Source organism: Cavia porcellus, unplaced genomic scaffold, assembly GCF_034190915.1.
Source record: "Cavia porcellus strain 051 isolate PalLab524CR breed Dunkin Hartley unplaced genomic scaffold, mCavPor4.1 scaffold_4, whole genome shotgun sequence".
NCBI classification, from domain to species: Eukaryota; Metazoa; Chordata; class Mammalia; order Rodentia; family Caviidae; genus Cavia; species Cavia porcellus.
Genome location: NW_026947487.1, coordinates 55,859,960 through 55,873,689, shown reverse-complemented (window position 1 = coordinate 55,873,689; position 13,730 = coordinate 55,859,960). Strand labels below are relative to the sequence as shown.

The window sequence follows — 13,730 nt, the reverse complement described above, 5'->3', positions numbered from 1 at the left end:
GAAATGATAAAAGTAATGACAGAGATGATGAACACATGTAAAGAAGACACAGTTAAAAAATCAGAGGAACAAAACAAAAAGATAGAGTCCCTGGATGAACAATATAAGAAACAAACAGAATATATAAAGCAGATTCAAAGAGATATACAGGAAATGAAAAATTACATTGAAAGTTGTAAAAACTGCCTCAACAAAAGTGAAGACAGAATTTCATATCTCAAAGACAAGATTGCAGCTAGCGAACAGAAAAGGAAAGATCTCTTAAAAAGAACAAGAAATCAGGAAATAATCCAACAGCTGCAAGATGACATTTCCCATGATCTTCTCACGCTTATGTACTTCCGCTTACCTAGTTGCCTACGCATGGTTTCCTGCTAATCTGATAAGTCCACATCATATGAGGAGACCTAAATTGACCTATCCTATAAAGCCACATTCCCTTGGACTTTATATAAGCCATGTACACTTCCTGAATAAATGATACATGATTGGAACTTTTCATCTTGTCTCCTCTCTCTTCTTGCCCTAGCCCCCATCCCCGTTCTCTCTCCAGGCAAGACCCATGACTTGATCCGCAGGCCGGATCAAGTGGCACCCAAGAGTGGGGGCTAGGCCTGGCATGAGAGGTTTCAACGTGGGACCATACACAGGAGTAAATCGCTGCGCAGCATGACTGATTCAAGGGCTTTGTCCCTGTGATCCGTGCAGACGGCCGCCTTCTCACCTGAATCACGGTAGGTGAACGGATCTTATCTCTCTACTAGCATGGGGCAAGCATTTAGTGAGCATGAATTGTTCGTGAATGGCCTCAGGGAGGCACTCAAGGTCAGAAGGATTAAGGTTAAAACAAAAGATTTATTATAATACTTTCAGTTTGTGCATTCTGTGTGCCCATGGTTCACACTAGAGGGCACCATTGACTCAAAAAGATGGAAAAGAGTAGGAGATGCTCTCAAAGACTATTATAGAGTTTTTGGTCCAGAAAAGGTTCCCGTAACTTCTTTTGCATATTGGACTTTAATTTCTGAGCTGCTGATGCAACATCACACAGATCCCCAGATTGCAGAGACGCTTGCTCAGGGTGAGGCTGCATTATCTGCCTCCCGCAGTTGTACCCCACACCCACCAGACTTATCCAAGGCACCCAGCTCTCCCGGCTCTGTGGTTCTTGGTATTCCAGAGCCCCCTCAAGATGGCAGCTCCCCCTCCGGAGACTCCCAAAATGGCGACTTGCTGTCACTTCCCCTCTCTAGAGCACATGGGGATGCTCAAAATGGCCCTGCTATTCAAAGTGGCTTCCAGTGCTCCTTAGAGCTTGGTGCCACCACACCCCCTCTGTTATGTAGGCCTAAGTACCCTGACCTTTCTAAGCTCCAAGGGGTTGATTGGTTGCAATTGGTGGAAGAGGCTGTGCAATATCAGGGTGAGAAACCCCTTTTTGCAGCCCCTGGGGATCCATGATCCCAAATTAATGACTAAAATACTGACAAGAAAACCAGATAACACCCAGCCTGGCTTCCAAAAGCTTCCTGGTCCACCTCCTGATCTCCTTGCTTTAGAAACAGAAATTCATTATTTACAACAGCGGCTCCAATTGAAACAGGAGAAACAGAGACTCATTTTGCAACTCCAGTCATTAGATGTAGGCTCCCATCCCTTCTCAGATGCACCAGCAATGATGTTCCCAGTAACAGAGACAACGCACCCACCAAAAACGGATGCCTTAAAAATGGTGCCTCACTTAATATTTCCAGTAACAGAAATCGCCCAGATCGCCACAGCTGGTGTTAGCCCAAAAAGGCGGGGAGGCAACTCAACCCACCCAAGATGGCGCTGGTCCACAAAATGGTGGGAACAAAACAGTTAAGGAAAGAGGGAGACAAAAGGGATGAACTAGACATGAGGATCGGTCCCCAAGTCAGGAAAGCAGAAGGGACAAAACACGGGGCTACTACAACAACTAGGAGAGATAGATAGCCACCACATCTACAGAGGTGGGAAATAGAAATTGATGATAGCGAGGAAGAAAATGACTCTGACCTACATGATAGCGATACAGAAACAGACCCTCCAGGGCCACAGGCTAACAGGGCCCACACACTGTTCCCTGTAACTGCCCTGAAAGAATTAAAAACAGCAGTATCCCAATATGGCCCCATGGCAGCCTTCACCCTTGTGGTTTTAGACTCCTTAACCCAAGGTTGGATTACACCTAATGATTGGAGAGATCTAACTAGAGCTACACTCTCAGGGGGCAATTATCTGCTCTGGAAAGCAGAATTCCAAGTCCAGTGTAAACTTTTGGCTAAAGATAATGCTAACAGGAAAAATCATTATACTCTTCCCATGCTAACAGGAACAGGCCGATATGCAACATAACAAGCCCAAATGCGATATGAGGCAGGCCTTTTTGCTCAGATCACCTTGGTGGCAACTAAAGCACGGAAAAAACTCCCTTCTGGTGGAGTTGCTTCTCTTACTAAAATTAAACAAAAACCCGAGGAGCCTTTCTGTGTTTTCATTGATTGCCTCTTACAGGCAACTGAGCGTCTTTTTGGCACCTCTGAGGACAACCCTGACCTAGTTAAACAATTTGGCGTATGAAAATGAAAATTCTGCCTGCCAGGCCACAATCAAACCATATAGAAAAAAAGAAGATCTCTCAGGTTATATTCACTTGTGCGCTGATATAGGCCCTGCCCATCATCAAGCTCAGGTCACAGCTGCAAGTACAGCTGCAGCTATAAAAGAGATCCTACCTGGGTAAAAGCAAGGAGGAAAAACAAATAATGGCAAATGTTTTAAATGTGATCAGATGGGCCATTTTGCCAGAGACTGCCCAACAGCCCCAAAGTCTCAACACAATAACTTAAGACCAAAACCTATAAGCTTATGCCCAAAATGCAGAAGGGGATATCATTGGGCTAATGAATGCAGGTCAAAGACAGATGCAGATGGCAATCCCCTCCCCCAGCAGGGAAATGGGATTCGGGGTCAGCCCCAACCCCCAACTTGAGACAGACCCCTGGGGCTATAGGGTTTTTCCCACAGCAACAAAACAATCCAGCATGAAACAATCCGTTTCAGACCTCCTCCGTGCCACACCAGAAAGTGCAGGACTGGACCTCTGTTCCATCTCCAACACAGTATTAGCTCCTGACATGGGTATACAAGCCATCCCTACTGGGTTTTTTGGCCACCTTCCCAAGGGCACATGTGGGTTAGTCCTTGGATACGGCAGCACAATATTGAAAGGATTACAAGTTGTTCCAGGAATCATAGATAATGACTATATTGGCAAAATTACTGTTATGGCATCTTCTATCTCTGGCCTGATTTCCATTAGTCAAGGACAACGTATCGCTCAATTGGTGCTATTGCCTTTCGTTCAAACTTCTAACGCAGCTATGGCTTCCTGTAGGGGAAATTCTTCCCTTGGGTCTTCAGATATATATTGGGCTCAATTTATTTCCAAAGATAAACCCCTTATGGCTTTGTTGCTCAATGGGAAAAGTTTCTCAGGGCTCATAGATACAGGTGCTGCCATCATTAGAAAAGAGGACTGGCCTCCCACATGGCCCCTAGAGACAACTACGACTCATCTGCAAGGGATTTGACAATCTAAAAATCCACAGCATAGTGCCATCTACTTACCTGGAAAGATAAAGAAAACAATCAAGGGCACATACAGCCCTACATTGTGGAAGGGTTACCCCTTAATTTGTGGGGTAGAGATTTGCTGACCCAAATGGGAATGATGATGGGCAGCCTTAATACTATAGTCACCAAACAAATGCTCACTCAGGGATTCCTTCCTAATCAAGGCCTAGGTAAACAGAGTTCAGGTATTAAAGTCCCTATTTCCCAACCCCAAACTCTTCAAGAGCAGGCTTAGGCCATTTTCAATAGGGGTCATTGACGTTCCTGCGGCCCATGCCAAAGAAATTACGTGGTTATCAGATGACCCTGTTTCGGTTGATCAGTGGCCCCTTACATCTGAAAAGCTTGCAGCTGCTCAACAGCTGGTGCAGGACCAGCTAAATGCAGGCCACATTGTACCAAATGATTCCCCCTGGAATATGCCCATTTTTATAATTAAAAAGAAGTCAGGAAAATGGAGGTTGTTACAAGATCTCAGAGCAATAAACAAAACCATGGTTATAATAGGACCATTACAGCCAGGACTTCCTTCACCCAGTGCCATTCCTTTAGGATTTTTCAAAATTGTCATAGATCTCAAAGTCTGTTTCTTCTCAATTCCCCTACATCCACAAGATCAAAAACGCTTTGCCTTTAGTCTCCCATGCATTAATTTTCAGGCTCCTATGCAGAGGTTTCAATGGTGTGTCCTCCCTCAAGGGATGGCCAACTCTCCCACTTTATGCCAGGCTTTCGTGGCCGCTGTCATACAGCCAATTAGAGGTCATTGGCCAAACATATACATCCTTCATTATATGGATGATATCGTCTTGGCAGGAAAAAATAAAGACCAGACCTTATAGTGCTACCAGGCACTGCAGGTCACCTTACAAGAGGCTGGACTCCAAATAGCACCAGATAAAGTCCAGCTTACAGACCCATACATATATTTGGGTTTCCAGCTACAGCACTCAAATATATTCACCAAAGCCCCAACTAAGACTTGACAACCTTGAGACAATTATTTTCAAAAGCTTCTGGGTGATATTAATTGGCTTTTACCCTATTTAAAATTGACAAAATATGATCTACAACCCCTCTATGAGATCCTCCAAGGAGACACTGACCCAACTTCCCCCCAAGCATCACATTCGATGCTAGAAAAATACTCCACACAGTGGAAGAGGATATCACCGAACAAACTGTCTCCTTCATAGATTATAACAAGCCAATACAATTTCTCATTTTTAACACAAAACTCTCTCCCACAGCAGTTTTTTGGCAGCAAGCTCCCCTTATGTGGCTTCATCTGCCAGTCTCCCCGAAGAGAGTACTGTTGCCTTACTACCAAGTGGTCTCTGACCTGATAATTCCAGGCAGAAAGCTAGGAAAATGTTATTTTGGAAAAGAACCAGATGTCATCATTCAACCCTTCACCAAAGATCAGGTAGACTGGCTGCTCCAGACCACTGAGGCATAGCCTATTGCTTTAGCCTCCTTCTCAGGGACCATTGATAATCATTACCCTCCAAATAGCACAAAACAGTGTCTTTCCCTACAGACAGATACATCATCCACGCAGCTGGCAGAACTACAGGCTATCCTTGCAGTTTTTACTGCTTACCCCGACCAACCCTTCAATTTGTTTACTGATAGTGCCTACCTCGCGCAATCTGTTCCATTATTAGAAACTGTTGCCACCATAAGTCATGTCTCCCGAGCTGCAAACCTATTCAAACAATTACAAGACATGATTCAACTTTGCAGTCATAAGTTTTTCATTGGTCATTTAAGAGCTCATTCTGGCCTCCCGGGTCCCCTTACTCAGGGCACAGGTCTTCATGACCCATTCTGAGCCCACAGAAGACTCTAAGGTATCCGAGGCCCAACAGACTCATCAGTTACACCACCTCAATGCCCAAACCCTTCGCCGCCTCCACAAAATCACTCGGGAACAAGCTCGACAAATTGCAAAAAATTGCCCCTCTTGTGCTACTCAGCTACCTGTTCAACATCTAGGAGTCAATCCAAAAGGTTTAATCCCTAACGCCCTATGGCAAATGGATATTACACATTTCAATAAATTTGGAAACTTAAAATATATACATGTAATTGTTGATACATACAGCAGTTTTATTTTTGCCACCCTTCAGACAGGAGAGGCTACCAAACATGTTATGGCCCACATGCTGTCAGCCCTCTCCATCCTGGGATGTCCCCAACAGCTCAAAACAGAAAATGGCCCTGGCTATACCAGCACTTCTTTTGCTCAATTTTGCAAATGCCTCAACATTCTCCATGCTACAGGTATACCCTATAATCCTCAAGGACAAGGTATTGTTGAACATGCACATCAGTCCCTCAAATCTACCATAGATAAAATAAAAGTGGGAACCTGGTACCCAACCCGAGGGTCTCCCAGAAATATCCTCTCACATACCCTCTTCATTTTAAATTTTTTATCTCTGGATGCCTCAGGCTGCTCCACGGCATCTCGCTTCTGGCACACGCAGACACACACAATTTGCCTCTGTGTTATGGCGGGACCCAATAACCAACACCTGGAATGGCCCTGATGAAACTGGCTGGCTGACAGGGCACACCTGGGGAATGTGATATCACAAATCTGGCTCAGACAGGGGCAGCCTTATTCTCATAAAAAAGGCTCCTCTACAGATTTCATCCATGCCCATAGGCCCAAATCTTGTTCTAAAGCCAAACTACAATCCATCCAATAGAAATCCCATTACTGCTGTCCAAAAAACCACTATAGGTCACCCAACCCTGAGCATTTCCTGTGCCTTCCCATCCACTCCAACCCCCATACACCAATTAGATCTCATACCTACCCCCCAGTATCCAAATTCTAACCTGTTCAATTTGGTTGAAGGGGTGTACACTGCCTTAAATCACACACAACCTGATCTCACCCAATCCTGTTGGCTATGCTTGACTGCTCCTCCCCCATATTATGAAGGAAAGGCCCTCAATTTAACCTTTAACAGTTCTTCTAGCTCATCTGCCTGTGACTGGGACAATCACCACAAGCTGACTCTTCCTGACATCTCTGGTAGAGGGACCTGTCTCAGGGACTCCAGCCACCCACCAGCACTGGCAGCAGGACTCTGTGCCCAGCTTCATTCAGAGTTCCAACAAACAATTACCTCATCCCTTCCCCAGGAACGTCTTGGGCCTGCAATTTTGGCCTCTCACCCTGTATAGCAACTACTGTTTTTAACAAGTCTATAGATTTTGTGTTCTTGTACAGGTTCTTCCTCGCATAACATTCCACCCAGGAGACTACTACCTCCAGGCATCACAGATTGACTATATATATAAAAGAGAACCTGCCACACTCACCTTAGCTATATTACTAGGGTTAGGAGTTGCAACGGGGATAGGAACAGGGACTACAGCTCTAGTGTTGGGAAATCAATATCTAGCTCAATTACAGGCGACAGTAGATCAAGATTTAAAAGAAATAGAAACATCTGTAATGGCTTTACAGGCATCTCTGACATCTTTATCTGAGGTAGTCCTACAAAATAGAAGAGGACTAGACCTCCTATTTATGAAGAAGGATGGCTTTTGTGCTACCCTCAAAGAAGAATTCTGTTTTTATGCGAGTCATCAGAGAGTCAATGACTAAACTAAGAGAATGCCTCAAAGAGAGAGAAAAGGAGCACCTCAGATAAACTACCTTCTCTTCCATGTGAGGGGGTCTCTTCCCTTACATTGCCCCCCTCTTGGGACCCCTAGCTGCTTTATTGCTACTCCTTACTGTAGGCCCTTGTATTTTCCAGAGGATCATGACACTCATTAATAACAGGATTGACGCATTTATGGCAAAGCCCATTCAGGTACATTACCATCAATTGGAGATGGCAGAACAACAAATTTATTGGGAAAGAACATCCACGGATGGTCCACATAATGATGTGGCCCTAATGCCTTGAGGCACTGAACAGGCAGCCAAAGATGGGCAACTTGGACATTTGTGTCACACCTCCAAGCTGCCTAAGACAGGCACAGGACCAGCTGCTATCCTGCAGGCCCATGACAGGAAAGGCCTGGTTGGGGTCACAAATAGAGACTATGACCCAAGACAGGCGCCATCCTCACAAAGCCTGCTATACTCTTGATATTATAAATATAAAGGGAGGAGAGGTAGGGAGTGGCATATCTCACTGCTGCCACCTTATCTCGCCTTCCTGTGAGCCTCTGCCATGTCCGCCTACATTTCCCATGATCTTCTCATGCTTGCGTACTTCCCCTTACCTAGTTGCCTATACATGGTTTCCTGCTAATCTGATAAGTCCACGTCATATGAGGAGATCTAAACTGACCTATCCTATAAAGCCACATTCCCTTGGGCTTTATATAAGCCATGTACACTTCCTGAATAAACGAGACTTGATTGGAACCTTTCATCTTGTCTCCTCTCTCTGTCCTTTTGCCCTGCCCCCCATCCCCATTCTCTCTCCAGGCAAGACCCACGACTTGATCTGCAGGCCGGATCAACCTACACAACCTACAGAACAACCTACAGAACATTAAATAAATGCAAAAGAGTTTAAATTATCTCATGCATGTTATCAGATCATAGCACTATGAAACTAGAAATTAGTGATAAAATAAACAGAGAGAAAAAATGGTGGCTTTCTAGGGGACTGGATGCAGAGTCTCTGTTGAAAAATCAGATCAGATGCTAGAACATGACAACATGGAGAGAGCCAGATGAATGGATAATGATTCTTATTAACCAAGGTGGTAACCAAAGGGAAAAATAAAACTAGGAAGAGGAAGGAAAAGTGCAGATGGAGAGCTGAAGCCCGATGCACTCACTGAGACCCATTCCACTCTGTACTAGGTGTGCCTGGAGGATCCAAGGTTACACTGAGACTGCAGCTGCCAATAATGGAATTCAGCGAATCCCGGGCCCTTAACAGGAGGACGCAGCACAGTGAGTAGTGGATCCAAGGGGAAGAGCTAAATTGGCTCTCAGCAATTGCTGGAAATGGGACTTGGGGCCCCACGAAGAAGCCAGAGCCACCTTGGTCATGCCAGAGGAGACTGTGAGAAGCTCCTGGGCTCTGAAGCCAGACACTATGCAGTTTTCTTACTGAACCACGCTGTGCTGGGAATGCAGTGAAGACATGGAGCACAATGTGCAGTGGACCCAAGGGAAGATCTCCATTGATTCCCAGTGAGTGCTAGGGACTGGCTGCTGTCTCTGGCTGGAGGACATCTTGGAATTGGGCAGAGGCCGGTGTGGCAGTGACGTCAGATAGTTGCCCCTGAGGCAGAGAGGTTAGGTGGAGGACAGCTTGGAGTTGGGAAGAGCCTGGTGCCATGTTGACATCAGTCAGTCACCCCTGGCACAGAGAGAACTGGCAGGGTCTTCTGGAGCTGAGCTACGCCTCTAGTTGGGACCCAATAAGCAGGTACAAAATTGTCAAGACTCTGTGACATCCACAAGGTACAGCCTAACTTGTGGATTGACTGGCTCAGAGGCTTGAGGCTAGCCTGCACTGTCCCTGCATCCCTGCATGTACCTCAGATAACAGCAAATTGGGGAGGGCAGCAAAAACTCCAGTCAGCACACTTCGGAAAAACCCTAAGCAATACACAGTGGGCCAGAGACCCCCAGGACACACCAGTCTGAAAGAAACCAGAAACATGACAAGAGGTAGAAATAAAAAAAATCTCCAGCTGCCAAACCTGGGAAAATAAGCCCAGGAGAAGTAAATACAGAAGATAACCAGTGCAGTAACCATCCAATACGAGACACAGCATCAGCAGACATAAAGAAATACCTTCATGACCTCATAGATGAATTTAAAACTATACTTCTGATCCAAGTGAGGCAAGATATAAAAAGATTAATTAAAGAAATCATAAGCCCCTCCCAAGAGAACACAGATGGAAGAATGGAGGAAATCAGAAAAGAAAGAGAAACTTCTGATGAAGAATTTAAATATAACCTAGACTACATGAAACAGATCCAAAGACATTACAAGGAAACTAAAAACTCCATTGAAAGCTGGCAAAATGCCTTGACAGAAACTAAAGTTAGCCTTTTGAAACATGAACAAAGATTTATCATATATGATCATGAAAGAAAAGACCTCTTAAAAATAATGAGGAATCAAAAAAACAATTCAAAGGCTAGAAGATGACAAAAGGATACGTAACTTAAGAATAAAGCATGTTAGTGAGGAAGCAGGAGTAACCAAAACTGAACTACAAAGAATATTCACAGATATATTAAAGGAAAAATTCTCCAAGTATAGGAAAAAGAAATGATATCCAAATAAATGAGGCATACAGAACTCTAGCCACCTACAAGCAGAACAGATCTATACCCAGATATATGATTATCAAGATTCCAGAAATCCACCAAAATAATAGAATACTAAAAGCAGCCAGGGAAAAGAAGCAGATTACCTACAATGGAAAAATTATCAAAATAACAACAGACTTATCAACACAAACTCTCAAATCGAGAAGAGCCTGGGGGGAAATAGTCCAAGTCCCGAAAGAAAATAATTTGCAACCAAGACCAATGTACCCAGAAAAACTCTCTCTCAAAATTAATAGAGAAATAAGATGTTTCCAAGAAAAGGAGAAACTGTGGGAGTTCATGACCACCAACCCAACCCTACAAAGAATACTGAAGGACATTCCAGAGAGAGAGAGGAAAGGATACCAGGATTCTAGCAACAGTGGCAGAGAGGCCTCAGTGAACAGGGCAGACAGTGGAATGAGGGAGTAAGGTGAACAAATTATAGCAGTAAAGTAGAGTAGCAGACATGAGGCAGAGACAGTAAGCTATAATCTTTAATATAGATAGCCTTCATACACTAAAATTAAAAAAAAAAAACAGGTAGAGTAGCTTAGGAGGCAGGCTCCATTGAGATGTTCTGAATGGGAGATACACTCAACTCGAAGGAGGGTTAGTAAACTGAAAGTCAAAGATGAGAAAGCAAAGCTATATGTGACAGGAAACCAAAGAGAAATAGGGACAACTCACCCAGCAGCCACAGATAGATTGGAAAGCTATGACACATTTGGGCAGTATAGGACTGCACAGCTGGAAGGAAGGAAAACCCTATGACTTTAGTGAGTAAAGGAGTACAGCTCAAGATCAAGCTCAGGGGTAGAAAGGTTCAGCAACAATTAGATAGACAACGGTCTGGCCCCCTAGTCTAAAAACTAAAGGGGCTAGTGAAACCCAAAACATACAAAGCATTCTGAGAAGAGGAAAGGTGAAAAATAGCCTAAAAAAGGAAGGCAGAAGTCATTGTTAATAGTGTATCAGGATTTAAAAGTCACAGTAGTCTTATCACTGTTTAGTTTGATTTTATTTTATTCTGGTCTGTCCACTTAGATTTGAGGGCACAGACATCCGACCCAAAAATAGCAAGTTGTACCATGGTAACTATCCTTAATTTCCTATTAACATAAAATGAAACCCTGTGTTACTTACATTGACTCACTATGACTGATCTTATTTGAATCTGGTTTGTTAGACCGTAAGTTTGCCTTGGCTGATTTTATTCGAATTTGGTATGCTTGATAGTATCAAGTCTAAAAGTAGAGGCAACTACTCTGAAGATGACAAGATGTAAAAGATATCCATACCAGTTTTGATTACTAATCGCTCTCAAGTGCTACAATGTTTTCAAAGTTGGTTTTTATAAAAATAGCTATGTAATACTATGCTTAACTGTATTAAGCCTGATGATGTGGACAAGTCTATTGAAAATAACAAGAGAAAGCATAGTAACTACGGTAGATCACCTAATATTGCGGTCTTATGTGTCTTTTTCATTGCATGTTTTTCTAAGAATTTGTTTTGCTGTCTTGTTATGATCTGTTTTTCCCTATAATACAGAGAGGATAGATATACATATAGAAATTCATACATGGGAAGAATTTTTTAAATTATTTACAGTAATATATTATATAATGCAAGATGTAATGAACAGATACTCTGAAGAAGAGACACTAAGAAATCCAATGCTAATTCTGTAACATTATGATATAAAATCTAGCAAAACAATTATTCACTGTTCCGAGTGATATTAATCTAGTCTCTTCAGTTCAATTTCAGCCTACGTAAAGATAAAGACAGCTACTATGAAGAGAATGAGAGACATTATGGTGGTCATTATTGACTTCCCCAAAATCAAGTCTTGAAGACCTAAAAAGCCTTTGTCATCCTGTAATGATTTGATTAGTTCCATAATATGCATTATGTATTCAATGTGTGTGAAGATGGGGACAACTATTTGGAAGAAAACTACAGACAATAAGATAGACAGTGAAGATCTCCAGTGGACTTGCTTTGAAATCTGTATTTCTTTAAATTATTTCTTTCTGAACCATTTTGTTCATTTTGATATGTTTTATTGTACCCTCTTTAAGATAAAAATGAAGTATGTAGGACTGATAAGCATATTACTAAGTTTTTGTTGGATCATTGAGCAGAACTGTTGGCAGTGTCACTATTTGAATGTCACTTTGTATGCTTTAATTTTGTAACCTGAACAACTATTTCTAAGATTACAATATGTAACTTATCAACTAGTGATTTCTTACTGTTTATTTCTCTGTAATTCTGTATTATTTCTACCCTTTTTATTTTCTCCATTTTTTTGTTTCTTTCTCTTTAAATAATAATAAAAAAGAGTCTAGCTCCTAAAAAAAAAAAAAGGAAACTGCAAAAACCCCACAAACACCTGAAAATTGAATAACACAGTCTTGAGCAATCAGTGGGTCACAGGGAAATTAAAGAAGAAATTAAACAATACCTACAAGCAAATGAAAATACAAATACAACTTCCTGGAATCTGTGGGATGCAATGAAAGCAGTCCTCAGAGGAAAATTTATTGCACTGAGTTCCCATATCAGGAAAACAGAATGAATACAAATGAACAACCTGATGCTACACTTCAAACATCTAGAAAAACAAGAGTAAGTCAAATCCAAAGCCAAAAGAAGGGAGTAAATCATAAAAATCAGAGCAGAAATCAATGCAATAGAGACTAAGAAAATCCAAAGAATCAATGAATCAAAGAGTCGGTTCTTTGAAAGAATAAATAAAATTGATAAGGCCCTAGCCAACCATATTTTAAAAAGGAAAGAAAAAGCTCAAATTCATGCAATAAGGAATGAAAAAGGCGAAATCACTACAGACCCTGAGGAAATACAGAAGATCATCAACACCTGTTTCAAAAACCCCTCTCTCATAGGTTCACTAACACAGAAGAAATGGACAGATTCCTAGAAACATATGAAGTACCAAAGCTAGGTCAAGAAGATGTAAAACTGCTGAATAATCCAATTTCTATCAATGAAATTCAAAATGTAATTAAGTCCTTACCTACAAAGGGCCCAGGCCCAGACGGATTCACTGCAGAATTCCACAAGAAATACAAAAAGACTTAATGCCGACACTACTCAAACTCTTCAGTGAAATTGAAAGGGAAGCAATCCTTCCTAAGTCATTCCTGGAGGCAAATATTACTCTAGTACCAAAACCTGAGAAAGAACCAACTAAAAAAGAGAAGTTCTGGCCAATCTCCCTAATGAACACAGATGCAAAAATCCTCAATAAAATATTGGCAAATAGGATGCAGCAAATCATCAAGAAAATTATACACCATGACCAAGTGGGATTAATCCCAGGCATGCAGGGATGGTTCAACATACGTAAATGAATAAATGTAATCCATCATATCAATAAAGCCAAAAGTAAGAATCACATGATCATTTCTATAGATGCAGAAAAAGCTTTTGATAAGGTCCAACACTCATTTATGACAAGAACCTTACAGAAAATTGGAATAGATGGTCTTTACCTCAATAGAGTAAAGGACATCTATGACAAACCAACAGCTAACATCATATTAAATGGCCAAAAACTGAAGACCTTTACCTTAAAAGCAGGCACAAGACAAGGATGTCCCGTATCACCTCTCCTATTTAATATGTTACTGGAAATACTAGCCAGAGCAATTAGACAAGAGAGAGAAATAAAAGGGGTAAAGATAGAAAAAGAGGAAATTAAATTATCATTATTGTA

At 42.1% G+C, this 13,730-nt stretch overlaps 1 long non-coding RNA gene across 1 annotated transcript; it reads left to right on the top strand.

The window, feature by feature from the left end:
* Nucleotides 1-498: 498 nt before the first annotated feature.
* On the top strand, nucleotides 499-8,062 carry LOC134475714 (uncharacterized). The gene is made up of 2 exons (XR_010046916.1): nucleotides 499-734; nucleotides 6,645-8,062. It is a non-coding gene; the product is annotated as an uncharacterized LOC134475714 (long non-coding RNA).
* The last annotated feature ends 5,668 nt before the right edge of the window (nucleotides 8,063-13,730 follow it).